The sequence below is a fragment of the Rhynchophorus ferrugineus genome, unplaced genomic scaffold (assembly GCF_030347505.1).
Source record: "Rhynchophorus ferrugineus isolate W39M unplaced genomic scaffold, kcgeb_rfMv2 rfM9, whole genome shotgun sequence".
Lineage (NCBI taxonomy): Eukaryota > Metazoa > Arthropoda > Insecta > Coleoptera > Curculionidae > Rhynchophorus > Rhynchophorus ferrugineus.
In genome coordinates, this window is record NW_027472588.1 from 6,941,933 (window position 1) to 6,957,104 (window position 15,172).

The 15,172-nt window shown below is 31.2% G+C and overlaps 1 long non-coding RNA gene across 1 annotated transcript; it reads left to right on the forward strand.

The window, feature by feature from the left end:
• The first annotated feature begins 220 nt into the window (after window positions 1–220).
• LOC143202569 (uncharacterized) lies at window positions 221–1,012 on the forward strand. The gene is made up of 2 exons (XR_013007191.1): window positions 221–343; window positions 502–1,012. It is a non-coding gene; the product is annotated as an uncharacterized LOC143202569 (long non-coding RNA).
• Window positions 1,013–15,172: the final 14,160 nt, after the last annotated feature.

Here is a 15,172-nt window from a genome sequence, read left to right on the forward strand (position 1 = left end):
TTATTTTCCGATATTGAACTGAACAGAGACAGTCACTATTAATTTAGTAGAACAATAGTTAGGTGATATTGAAAATGATAACAGGGTATGTTCCCTATCTAGTCACATTAAATGATTAGCGATACATATTTCGAATAATCTATAATGATAAGAGTCTAACAACGATCAAATTACAATCATGCGAAATTATAATAGAAATTCTCATAATATTTTGGAACACTCTATTTGATGCTGTGGTTGCGGTAAAATGCCTGGAAAGACAAGCGAAGTAAATAAAGTCTTACAACTAGTTAAATTTAATTACCAACTAATATTTGGAAGTGTTGGACTGAAGTATGAAGAGGTAAGTGCGATACAGGTAACATTCAAGAATAATAATTCTGAAATATTTATTAAAATGTTTGTTTATTGAATACAGAAACTTCTGATTCTAAAATATTGATTAGCATAGATTTGTTGTATAATATTCAAAAGCAAAAACTAATGAAGACTATTTATTAGGGGTACAAAGAAGAGAATAATGTGTAAGGTATTTCTTTGATGAAATAAAGGGAAGAGCCAATATTATCTGATTCTACATTGGAGAGTGTTAGTTCTCGTATTAGTCATATATTATCAAAGCTGTTCAAAAAATATCAGTATACTGCCACGGATAATTGCTAGATATGAGTGTAAAGACAAGTTATCTCAGATTGCATATTGCTGGGTCAAACACTTCCATATTTCAGAATGTCAATGTATTTATAAAAACAACCAAAGTAGTTCAGTCTTGGTTTGAGTGTTGGGTTTTGACAGTGAAAATAAGTTTTCCCAAAATCAACAAAGCACGTGGCGGGTGTTTTAGTACCAAAAAGGGAACATTAGTTGGAAGCTATTCAGACATTCTACAAATCTATTTCGCGAAGAAATGTAGCTATTTTAAATGAAAATGGTGCCTACTAACTCTAAAAACAATTATTAACATACCTTACATCTTAATTAGTTTATATTAATATAATAAATATTTTGTATATGTCAAGTGTTTATGTTATTACAAAAATCAATATATGTAGTAGAAGAATTGTTACACTATTTACAACTAAATAAATTCCATTTATAGAATAAAACTACCAAGGGTTATTCCTCCAGGCCCCAAAGCTAATCAATATTAACAAGGCCAATTTGTCACTGGTTGTTTTAAAAACCAAATGGACCACTCCATTAAGGCATTCCGATTTTTTTTCTGACAAATCGCTTATAAATGACAGAAAGTTTCCTTGCCCGACGAATCCGTGGGGTGATGTAAAATTGCCTTAGAAAAAAAAATCTGAAGGCCAATTAATCACCTCGCATCTACTGAGTTTAGCGTTTTGTAGGTCAGTTATAATTTACGACTGCGAGAGTAATTGAAAAAATTACATAATTATTTCGGCCCGGGGAAGGCAGAGAAACATAGAAAAATAAATATTTGGCGTTTGGAAAGCAAACCAAGAGGAAAGTCTATATTTAGAGCATTTTACGTTAATCATTAAATACTGTCTATACGGATGCAAAAATGCTTTAAAATTATAATAGAAACTCTAGAACTTATTTATGAATGTATGAATAACACAAATATATTTTTGTCCTTTGACGGATGTCGTCATTTCGCGACTATACAGCAGTACGGTGTTCGGAGCATTCTTTTGGGATCTGAGAACAGGAAATAGTCGTTGGGGGCCAGATCTGGTGAATACAGTGGATGAGGAAGCAATTCGAAGCCCAATTCATGGATTTTTGCCGTCGTTTTCACTGACCTGTGACACGCTGCATTGTCTTGGTGAAGCAGCACTTTCTTTTTCTTCAAATGCGGCCGTTTTCGGCGATTCCTTCCTTCAAACGGTCCGATAACGCTATGTAATGGTCCTTTCCTTTTCAAAGTAGTCAATGAAAGTTATTCTATGCGCATCCTAAAATAAAGACGCCATAACCTTGCCAGCCGACTGTTGCGTTTTTCCACGCTTTGGAGCGGGTTCATCGTATGCAGTCCACTCGGATGACTGTCGATTGGACTTTGGAGTGATATGGTGGAGCTATGTTTCTTCTATTGTTACATATCGACGCAAAAACTCGGGTTTGTTATGCTTGATCATCTTCAAACACCCCTTCGTTTACCAACTCGTCGTTTATTTTGATCAAAAGTGAGCTTGCGCGGCACCCACTTTGCACAGAGCTTTCCCATACCCAAATATTCCTGAATGATATGATACACGTTCAGTTAATATCTTTAGAGTGTCTACTATTTCATTCAATTTCAATTTACGATCATGTAAAATCATTTTGTGGATTTTTTAAATGTTTCCGTCGGTAACAACCTCTTTTGTATGTCCATTGCGTTCACCGTCTTCGGTGCTCATTTCACCACGTCTAAACTTAGCATATCAACACTTGATGGTTGATTTTCTTGGGTCACTGTTCGGAAACTCGGCATCAAGCCAAACTTTTGCTTCATTTGATTTTTTTTCCTTCAAAAAACAATATTTTATCAACACGCGAAATTTATGTTTATCCATTTTCTTCACAATAACAAAAGTTGCTTCACTCAAAATGATATAATGCACAAAACAATGATCCGACAGCTGTCAAATGTATAAACGCATCTTTTGAGGATTAGGGCTAACTAAAAAACATATGGATTTAATTCTAGTAGCGCCATCTATGTGTCAGGTCGGGGTCTTTTCAATTGACCTGTTATGTAGTGAAGTATGCTAAATGGTAAAAACACTGAAAAGTATTACTAACTTTTATTTTATAAGAGATTAATTAAAGTTCAGTGGGTAGTTCTACACAAGTACCTAGTTCTAAGTTGATATAGAGACAAATTGTAAGTTAATAAGATTAAAAAAAATCAAAGCGTTATAAGATTTTTGAAATATTTTTAGGACTTCTGGCGATTTCATTCAAAGACTATTCGACCCACCCGTATTTAATTTAAAACCTTGAACGTATCATTTTATAAAACCATATAGGTGTACCCGGGGACGTCATTCAGCTGTCGAAATAAGGACAATGGATTTGTCACATAAAGCGTTCGATTAAGTTCCACCCTCCGCAAAAAAAAAAAGCTGCCGATTCCAAAAACCCCGAAAAGTGACACTCTATATAAGCACGTTCGAAGGAAATCAAGGGCGACGAAAAGTAATTTCGACTTTTTTCCTGATAAAGTGTTCACCGAGGCATGGGCAGTTTCAACATTTTTTTTACGTTAGATAAAAGCTCCTTAAAGATTACATTGAATACTTTTTCCGGACAATTTGCCGTGCTGCTGCTTTTGAGTCTTGCTCGGCGGGTTAATCTAAATCTAATCACTGTTGGAGGACTTACGGTCGCCGGGTATTTTAATGCTTAAAAATGCAAGGAAAATCTGTTGGTTCACTCAGTCGGTTAGTTTTTATACATTAATTGTAGAATAGCGTTTGTCTCTTTCTTCCTCGCATTCTTTTACTCGCTCATTGTTTCTTTTAAGTATGTTCAAATTCGGTTCAATAATTTTTTTCTTCATGGCTATATAATTTTAAGTAATTTCTTTATTTATTATATTATTATTTTATATATTATTACTAGTTGTTGCCGACTAATTTACAATTTAGTAGTTACAATAGTAGTTCTTTTCAGTGTTTTTACCATTTAGTACACTACATTTGCACATCTGTATGAGTTCACAAGGTTTGGTTTATTTGAGTCTGCGTCCTAGTTCAGTGTTGTCCAATAGTTGGAGCACTTCGGCGTTAGCATGGGAGTGGAGTTACTAATAATTTTTAACTAATAATTTGTTACAGAAATCCATTTGAACTAGAAAAATAAATAACCTCAATATTGTCCCTAAGCTAAATTTAGTATGGGATGAACATTACAAGTGAAAAATCGATGCCCATCGAGCTCAGCATAGCACACTTAGAATGTAAATGGAATTTACTAGACTCAGGCTCACTAGAATATTTATATATTGTTAGTGTTGATATTAAAATGTTAATAAAAGTAAAATTTGGTAAAATTTTGATTTTAAAATTAAAATTTTGTTATATATTCAAGTTTCTCAAGCATAATAAATTATATGTTTCAATGAATTTCTTTAAATACATTATTGTTTCTAAACTTTTGATCGGTTAAGTATATCATTGATTCGTGTTTGAATTTTATAAACTTATATTGTAAAACTCTTAGATAATCTTAGCAATTATTTCAGTCGAATCACTAATTGATTATTTTAGAGAAAACGTTCGCTAGACTGTTGGTGGAACGCCAAAATCGCCGAACTATAAGAAAGTTGATTAATTTTATTCATTTACCCATCTGCAGCGGTGCCGATAAGAACCACAGTTATTGTATCGAAGAGGAATATCGTCGCGCGAGCTGTCACTCGACACCTAAACATCTTCAAATAACTGAATTTAAGCTTTTATACATTAATTGTTGAACAGCGTTTGTCTCTTTCTTCCTTGCATTCTTTTACTCGCTCTTTGTTTCTTTTAATTATGTTCAAATTTGGTTCAATAATTTTTTCTTCATGACTATGTATTTTATTATTATGACTATAAATTTTTATTTATTATATTATTATTTTATATATTATTATTAGTTGTTTTCGAATAATTTACAATTTAGTAGTTACAATATTAGTTCTTTTCAGTGTTTTTACCATTTAGTACACTTCACTTGCACATCTATAAGAGATCACAAGGTTTGGATTGCTTGAGTCTGCGTCCTAGTTCAGTGTTGTCTAATAGTTGGAGCACTTCGGCGTTAACATGGGAGTTGAGTTAGTAATAATTAATAATTTGTAACTAATAATTTGTTACAGAAATCCAATTTAACTAGAAAAATAAATAACCTCAATATTGTCCCTAAGCTAAATTTAGTATGAGATGAACATTACAAGTCAACAATCGATGTCCATCGAGCTCAGCATAACACACTTAGAATGTAAATGGAATTTACTAGACTCAGACTCACTAGAATATTTATATATTTTTAGTGTTGATACTAAAATGTTAATAAAAGTAAAATTTGATAAAGTTTTGATTTTAAAGTTAAAATTTTGTTATATATTCAAGTTTCTCAGCATAATAAATTATATGTTTTAATGAATTTCTTTAAATACATTATTGTTTCTAAACTTTTGATCGGTTAAGTATATCATTAATTCCTGTTTGAATTTTATAAACTTATATTGTAAAACTCTTAGATTATCTTAGCAATTATTTCAGTCGAATCACTAATTGATTATTTTAGAGAAAACGTTCGCTAGACTGTTGGTGGAACGCCAAAATCGCCGAACTATGAGAAAGTTGATTAATTTTATTCGTTTACCCATCTGCAGCGGCGCCGATAAGAACCCCAGTTATTGTATCGAAGAGGAATATCGTCGCGCGAGCTGTCACTCGACACCTAAACATCTTCGAATAACTGAATTTAAGCTTTCGCTAAGCCGTTCCGATTTAATTAACTGCCGTTTTGGCGAGAGAGCCGCCATAAATCTTTTTGTAGTCGTCCTCGTCTCCGGTACGCCCTCTGTTGGCGGGACGGCAAAAAACTCGGGGGTCTTGTTCGATCATTAATAACCATCGGGTTTAGAATGGACCTCGGGCAATGTGTCAGTTCGCACAAATGGACAGAGAGTGATAATAAATTGACTATGACCGTGAATTAGTTCCCGGTTTTTTTTTTAAATGGGCAAATGAGCAAGGATCGCTTTTTTGCATTTAGGGGCACCGAGTTGTATTATTTTTGTTTCGGCCTTTGTCCATTATATAGTTTTTATAGAATCGAAACTGGCATTTAGAAGAATTTGGCACTTTGGGTATTTAATTATTGAATTAAAAACATTCATGGTTTAGCGCCATTTTTTTTGGTAAAAAATAACTGTAATGAGTCTTTAATAGTGCTTGTTGCCCAAATAGGAACACATTTGTAAAACTGCCATCAATTAAAATTGAATAACTACCTTGAACTCTCTTATTGCATTAGAGAAAAAAAAGTGTAATTATCCGAATATATATATAGGCTTAAGGACACCTAACCAAGGTAGTTTGAAATTTGTTTGGATCCATTACAGCTCCTGGATTCAGGAATAACATCTTTCCGCTAGTATGTATGAGAAATTATTTACAGTGCTCATCATCAGTACATTCAATATTAATGGCGAATGTGTTACGAGAAGTTGAGAAATTGCAACTTGACTCTATACCTTCAATTTCAATTATGGCGTCTGTATTTTGGGATGCGAATGGAATAACTACCTTGAAAAAGGAAGGACCATCAACAGCAACTATTACATAGAGTTGTTGGACCGTTTGAAGGACGAAATCACCGAAAAACGGCAGCATTTGAAGAAAAAGAAAGTGGTGCTTCACCAAGATAATGCACCGTGTCACAAATCAGTGAAAACGATGGCAAAAATCCATGAATTGGGCTTCGAATTGCTTCCTCATCCACCGTATTCTCCAAGTATGGCTCCCAGCGACTATATCCTATTCTCAGATCTCAAAAGAATGTCCGCTGGGAAGAAATTTTCGTCGAATGAAAAGGTGATCGCCGAAACTGAGGCCTATTTTGAAGCAAAGGACAAATCGTACTAGAAAAATGGCATCGAAAAGTTTGTAGTCAGTGTATCACTTTTGAAGGGAATTATGTTGAATAAAAAAAACTAATTTTGCCAAAAAATGTGTTTTACTGTGGTAGGCTGGGGACTTTTTAGTTGACCTGTTATATTATATTTATCAATATGAAATAAAAGTACGAAATCGACCATCATGAATATTTTCAATAGAACCGATTGTGATTCGTTCTTCGGTCCTCTATTTTATTAAGTTAGTCACAATGTAGCAGTCAATAGGGAACCTTAAAGATATTTAATTCCCTCGAGGCCGGGCCGCCGGGCAGAATTCCCATTTTATAATGCTTGTCGCATGGCTCTCCGTTTCATTTTCGTACAGTCGGTTTATAGTCAAATAGAAACCGTCGACGGAGCACTACTTGATATTTCGTGCATATCTCTTTTGAGTGCTACTGCGCTGGAAGATTAAAGCAGTTCGTTCGGGATAAAGTCTAAATTTAAGGGGGCACTGTTACAATACAGCTTACTTTTTGAACACGCGCTATTATATACTCATTTGTGAGAATAAGTGGAGTATTAGCTTACGGCCTATTATTTTGTACAGTATAAATAGGTTTCAGGTTGTGGTATTTGTTCTAAAATTGTACTTGTTGCAGTACAGCAGAGGAATACAGAAGTTAATCCGCAAAGACGTATTTAGTTTTAAGATGCTTTTTATTAACAACTTAAGGGGGGAAATAGGTAGAAGAGGGGAAATAGGGGTAGAGTCTTTGAAAAAAATTTTAGCCGCAATTACTCCCAAGAAGCTGACAATCTACGCAGAGTCCGAGGATATCGACACAGCTCTCTGGACAGTAAAGAAGATCGAAAAGAATAACAGCAAGCCGACACATATGAAGCTGATGAAGGACAGCAATATGATGCTGGGATAGCTGATAATTAGTAAGTAGTATAATTTAATTAATTATTGCCGTAAACTTACCTCTAGTTTAGAAATAGTCTCGACTCAACAGCTTTGACATGCATTTTAAAATAATATTGACAAAATTATAACATTCTGTTAAAAAGTGTTTTATTAAAATTTTCAACAATCCGTGTAGACCTTCTTGGAATGTACTGGTACTGTATAAACCGATATTTTCGTTTCTATTTATATGGATTAAGAAATCAATGAATTTTTAATCATCGATATGCTACATGAATACTGAACAATGTCATAAATCTATTTTACGGGTTTTTTCACAAAAACTAAACCGTTTTGTTTGTTCAGCCTTTGAAATTTGAAAATACCCAGCACCGATTGTTTGTCGAACGGAATATACTTTTATGCATGAGAATTGGCGAGCGACGGGATTTTTTTATTATTTCAGCTAAGCTAATTTATTCCAGGTCCGCTAGTAACGGCACTTTGTTTTCAACCGGCACTTTTACTCTATTTTTATCGACTTATTGCTAATAATCACTTGATATTAATACGATATTATATTACAATGTAGTTCATAAAAATATAACGTAAATACTTTGGATAAAAAAAAACAAAAAAAGGATTGAATAAAAAAGTTATATAGTCCGGGAGCTGATAACATATTTAATTGTATTATAATATATTAATAAATTATGGAAATCATGTTCTAAGAGTGGCAGTAATAGTAAGAGCTGAAGCTTTTTCTATTATTTAATATTTTCTAAGCTATAAAAACATCATTTATAGAACAGACAGTGCCAAGTTTACAGGTACTATATTTGACAATAAACTTTCTTGTCCTTACCCATATTAATCTTGCCACTGACCAGGCTACCATTCTTATAACTTATTAGCGTTCCATGATAATACATATGTTTGACTGTGGTTTACTTTTCGTTAATGACGCTTTTCCTTACCTCAAATATCAACATCCTATTTTTTATGACTTTGGAGTTCTCATACCGTTCTCATACCGAATTTCATTAAAAGCATTATAAGCTTTTAATGAATATGCTTTTGTTTTTTCTAATCTAATCAACAAATATATATGTTCTTCAAGAAAATGGCTCTGATATTTTACATTTTCTATCTCTTATTTATACAGTAGCAGTAAAAAAATAGTTTTAAATTCTTAGACAATGATTAAGTCCTGTTTTGTTCTGAGTTTTTCTGTAGGTGTAGTTATTTATCATCTTTAGAAGCTATAGCGTAGCTGCTTCCTACCACTAGCACTAGCTAATATTAGCCCATTCATTTCATGCAATTGATGGTTTTCACAAATTTTAATATTGCTATTCAGTCTCCCTCAATATTTAATCATATTTTGTCTCCTCTTTGATCAGTCCCGTTATCAGAGGTTTTATCAACAAAGCCATCCAATTTCATTGATTTAACCTCAGGGACATCATATAATCAATGAACTAAGACTGGGTCAATGTCGATTCCCTCAAGGCCATCTAATGAATATCTTTATTATTTGCAAGTTTTGGACCTATGCACCAACTTCTTTTTGTCCTCCCTTATTTGATTTTCAACTCTATTTGCCATTTCCAAGTGACCATGGTCTCTTATTTTTTGTTAGATTTAGTTACTGCTTCACATACCTTTCTGTAGGTTCTCACTGGAGGCAATACCAACAACAAATTACTCCTCAAGCTTTAGCTGATTGGTTGCTCATACATATTGCAAGTTAATGTTGTATTAATTGTTTTTATATTTTCTTGTCAATAAAATATTTATATCTGTAGTTTGCGATTTTATATTTATTAATATTTATTACCCTTTTAAATTTTAATCTTACATCTTATGCTCATTATATTTATACATAAAATATATTTTCGTTATTAGAATCTAAACAAAACATTAAGAAATTATTCAAGAGAACTAAATTAAACACAAATAATGCATATTAAACAACTATTAAAAATCATCTTACATTTTGTACCATCAACTCGCTGACTAATAATAAAAGGAGTAAAATTCCTAATAAAATACTTTATAACGTAATTAAAAACGAAATAATCCAGGTAGAGTGTATTAAATATTTCAATATTCAATTAGAAATTGTAATTTTAATGTCATTTCTTCATGCATTTTTAATCTAATCTTTGTTAATAAAAGACCTTTAGCCATATTTTCTGTTTTTATCCCTTTTGAGCCCTGAAATAGGCGACTTTGCTTCAATTATTTATTAAGTCGCAGTGGGCTAGGTTAGGTTAGAACTTCTTATTTTATAATTCAACTCGCATTTTAGATCTCAATTTATAAAGTAGCCTTTTTTTATTAAAAAAGCTTCCTACGTAGTGTGCTCTACGCGTAGCAGAATTTTCAACAACTCTTAGTATTCTTTCTGCTTCTTGCATTTTATAGAATTAAGCAGCTAATGTATATTTATTGAGTAATTATAAAGTATTGCAAGGAGAGTATACCAGATGTACCGCAAAGTCGTTACCGGTTTCTTAACGCATGCAGTACGCAGTTTCGTGTCTAACCTTAAAGACATTTCGACATGCAAGGACATCGATTTTCGACATTGATTTCGACATGCAAAGCAAAGAACGTTTTGTTAGACCAAAGAAGTTATGAGAAACTGCAGAATTATTGGATCTAACTCAAACTCAAAACAATTGTCAGAAGCGTTAATTGTGGCTCAAGAAATGATTAGCGGCTGATTACAAGCAATAGGGAAAGTCCAACAGATGGAAGGATGGGTGCCACATCAAATGAATAACAGATAACAAAAAACGCTGTTTCCACCCATCAAAAAGTGACGCGTGATAGAAAGTGGATTTGTTTTGAAAAGCCTGAGCGTAAAAAATCATGGTTATCACCTGGTGAAACCGGCCAATCGATTCTAAGGCTAAATTTTTTTGGTCGCAAGACAATGCTTTGTGTTTGGTGAGAGTAGAGCGGCGTGGTGAATTAAGAACTGTTGGAATCTAGTGAAATATTATTTGTAGGTCCGAAAAGAGATATTGTTCTAGAGAAATAATGAACATGAGTAAAAATCTTACAAGAGATGAGTACTAACTGCAATTCTGGCTATGGTAACTGTGTATTTACTGCTAAGCTAATACGCTGTATTTACCAGAATTGTCACTGTTAATTATCACCTGTTTCTATCGATATCATATGCTACTTGATAAACAACGTTTCGAATATTGATTACAGCAAGATGTCATACCTAAAAAATTGAAGAACTTGACCGTACCTATTGCTCATACTTTTGCAGAACTCCATTACAGATATTTGTAACTTCTACATGATACAATAGAAAATAATTGAATAAAACCTTACATTAAATCTAATGAAGTTGTATATCTTCTCTGCTATTTAGTCCAGATTTAGGTTCAGTTAACTAAATTTAATGATGATATTTTAATAGCAAAGTTAAGAGATTTGAGGGTGAGCACTCAAGAAGAAATGATATTTATTTTAAAACAAATTTTTGAGAAATATTCTGCATTTTTTTCTTCTTTAATTTTCGGTCATTTTATAAATCAATTATGTTTTCTTTCCGGATGCCCGTCATAGTAAAAATATATATTTTAGATGTGACCAAAGTATGAGGTGAAGGTAACATATTAGTTCATTTATTTTACCTGAAATGAAACTTTCGCACGAATGAGCTTAAATCTTGTGCAACTCGATCAAAGTCAGCTTTGGAATGAGCTTTAAAATCCTGTTTGTTACATATGCTCTTCGGAAATAATTTTCTCCCTCTAAGATTTATCACCGCTTCAGTTTGAAATTCGCACTTATTTTTTATAGTAAGTATCAACTTATTTGTTGTGGTATTGTGGTACCGATATATTTATTGAAACTATGAAACGCATTATTGAAATTTTATGATGTCCCATTTTCATATTGTGGGCCCGTGTTAATATTCAACAATTAATTATAAAATAGGAAATAAACTGGGGATAATACACTCCGCAAGAGAGATTTAACTAAAATTGTTTTTCATAAACAATTTCATTAAAATATTAATTAATAAATAGACAATAATAATGTAAGCCAATTCACAAATGTGGTGTCAATACTAAATTCAAAGATAAGCTTATTATACATAACCTTTTTAAATACTGAATGATGAGAGTAAGCCCTATCGAATGCTTATATGTTGAAATATCAGTTATGTATTATAATTTGCAGTGAAGTATTTAATAAAACGCATAAATACTTTTTCTTTAAAAAAACATTGGCATAATTGAAGAAGTGAAAAGAAGAATGTATTAATTTTAGTAACTCTGGAGGAGAGATCGCTCCTTTGGTCTGAAAAAAACATTCGCTTAAATATTTCTTTGTCTTAAATTAGCAATGATTATCGCAATGTAACCACTGAAGAATTAGATAGTGTCCTTGACGTAAAATTAGATAAGTTTATTAAATCACAGCATAGTTGAAGCAATACATGCTTGTCAATATACACAGGAAAATAAAATAGTGGATTTACTCTAAACCAAATGAACTTCGATGGTGTATATCTGTTTAATCTTAACTACATCTTAAGTAGTCTAACTTAAAATTGCGAAATATATATATATATATATATATATATATATATATATACATATATATATATATATATATATATATATATATATATATATATATATATATATATGTATATATATATGTATATATATATATATATATATATATATATATATATATATACATATATATATAAATAAATTGTTGCCCACTAGTCTCAGGTTGTCTCTGAGTCCTAGTATATCTAGGTCCAGTTGTGCTTGTGCTTACAATTCAAAAGTGAAGAGAACTTTTTTCCAACAACTACAACGGTTTCATAATATATGAATGTTATCTGAAATTAAAAATAGAGTCGATTTAGTGACAATATTAAAAATAACATTGGATCGGATCCCATCTAATAGCCATGATATCCCATCAGATTCGAGAATACACCTACTAATGAGCATACAAGGAGGTTTAATTCAAGAAAAAATGGAGGAAGTAGCTGTTGTTATTGCCAGAAAACATTTGTAAAATAGATCTAGGTGATTCAAAGGTCATCCGGGCATTTGTTATTTAATTTACTATTTTAAAAAATCATTTCAATATTATAAATAATTGAACTAAATTTTGTGTTAATAGTCTAAGGAAATTGAGTAATTTTCTGTCACGCAATATTATATGTACATAGTTTTTATATCGCCAAAAATAGATTATCCAATTTGTAATATCTACAGAGCTAAATATCATTTTATTTATAAATTCTTTACCGATCATTAATATTTAGCAGCCAGGATATACAACCGAAATTGAAGTGTAGTTTCTGATTAATTAATTACCGTTACGTCATTCTATATATAGATTACATTTTCTAAATCGTCAATAGTTGATATATATCATAAAATTGCTTCGAACATTAATATGGTTTCCATTTCAAGAATATCGTTTATTTTTATTTTTAATCATTTTTCCTATTATGTACATTAATAAATATACTAACCCGATGTATATTCTGACCTAAACCATAACAAATATTTTATGGCTGAAAATAGCAGACAAAAGTTATAATGCTTCTCGCATTCGACGTCCATTTTATTTTAGTATACCGGTTTTATAGTCAGGACAAGGTCGTTATATAAAGACGTGTTTGATATATATCTATATATAAATATATATCTCATGTTACATACTGTAATTTTGAAGTTATTAAAGATTCGGGTAGTTTAAAATATCTTTAAAGTAATCACCATGTTAAACCTCTAGTACTTAACAATTTTTGGGTTAGTTTAATTAGTTAATTATGTATTACAAAATAATAATGAAAAATAATACCAATACCTCTTTTGGTCAGAAATCATATATTATCAATAACTTCGTTCATAATTTTGTTGATTATGATTCCCATATTCTTATTAATAGCAATAATATACCTAACATTAATAATTTTAACGACAGAAGGAAGAAATACCAATATAAGTAGTACATATCAAATAGGACAAATTTTTTAATACCATTCGCGACTATATATGTCAACTTATTATAAATAACATATTAACAGTTTCCTTTGTTTACTTTTTATCGTAGAGTTTTCTCTAGAAATCACGCATTACCTAATTTATGGAGGAAAGATTCCCTAAGCTGATCCAAACCTCTCAAAAATACTGTGCATAATTTTGTTTATTATGATGCCCATATTCTCACTAAAAGAAATCAAGCTCACTACAAGAAATTTAGCAGCAGAAGGACTAGTGTTATAAGTGCTACATATAGCACGAATATTTCTAATCACACATATAATTTCCTATTTAATACTATTCACAACAATATATGTCAACTTATTATAAATAGCATATTAACAGTTTCCTTTCTTTACTTTGTATCGTAAGGTTTTCTCTAGAAATCACGCATTATCAAGTTTAAGGTGTAACAATTCTCTAAGCTGATACAAACCTCTAAAAAATAGTGTGCATAATTTTGTTTATTATGAAAACCATATTCTGACTAAAAGCAATAATGTTTTAATAATAAGAAATTTAGCAGCAGAAGGATTAGTGTTATAAGTTTTACATATCGCACGTGTATTCCTTATCACATAGAGAATTACCTATTTTATACTATTCATAACAATATATGCCAACTTATTAAAAATAGCATATTACGAATATTTTCTTTTTCTTTGTTACGCAACATTACTAGAAATAAGATATTAGTTACCCAGTAATATACTCAAAAATATTAAGAGCTAATCAAAACTTCAAACGAAATATTCTGTGTTCATAATTTTGTTGACTATGATTTCCATATTGTTATTAAACGCAATAATGTTTCTAACTAAAAATTTTAGCAGTAGAAAGATGTAGCAATAGAAGAATTATTTATCATGGCGAGAATGATGGAGCATATATTTAATTGTTGACAGTAAGTGTCAATTTTTTATTTATAGAATATTTAATAGTTTGTCTTCTTTTTTTCTTTGTAGGGTTTCCAATAAGGGCAGCTAAATATCGCAATGGTATGCCTATGTATGCTATAATATATAGTAATTATATATGATAAATTTATTGTATTTTAAGACTAATTAATAAGGGTTAGATCTAAAAGTTACGAATATACGGTACATTATAGTGGTTACTATAATGCTTCTGATATTTTATGATGAATAAATATCTCCATAATAAAGGTTAATGCAAAATTTAATGAACATGCCTGCTTTTACGGTGGAGCCTATAAAGCCAGCTATATATTAACAAATTAGGGCCTTTGAGTTACCCTTAAAACTGGGATATATTTTGTTGGCCTGTAATTATAACTAAATGGTAATTATTTTTAAAGATATGCAGCATGCTATTTATTTATACTAACAATTTTATTATACATACATAAAGTTGAAAAGTTCCCAATATAAATAATAATTTTACGTCACGTTGAATTATATCTTTTTGTTTTATTTCTGTCGGTTTATTTATTTGATATTAATAGGGTTTCTAGTTACAAGCTTGGGCTTATAAGCATTTTATTGTTCTGTTAAATACATTTTAATCAAAATCTGTGTAATTTTTCAGAAGGTTTGTCGCCATTAGCACTTACATAAATTAATCTTCTTGCCAATGTTAAACACCTACTTCATTTTCTACCATTTTAACCTCTGATTTAGA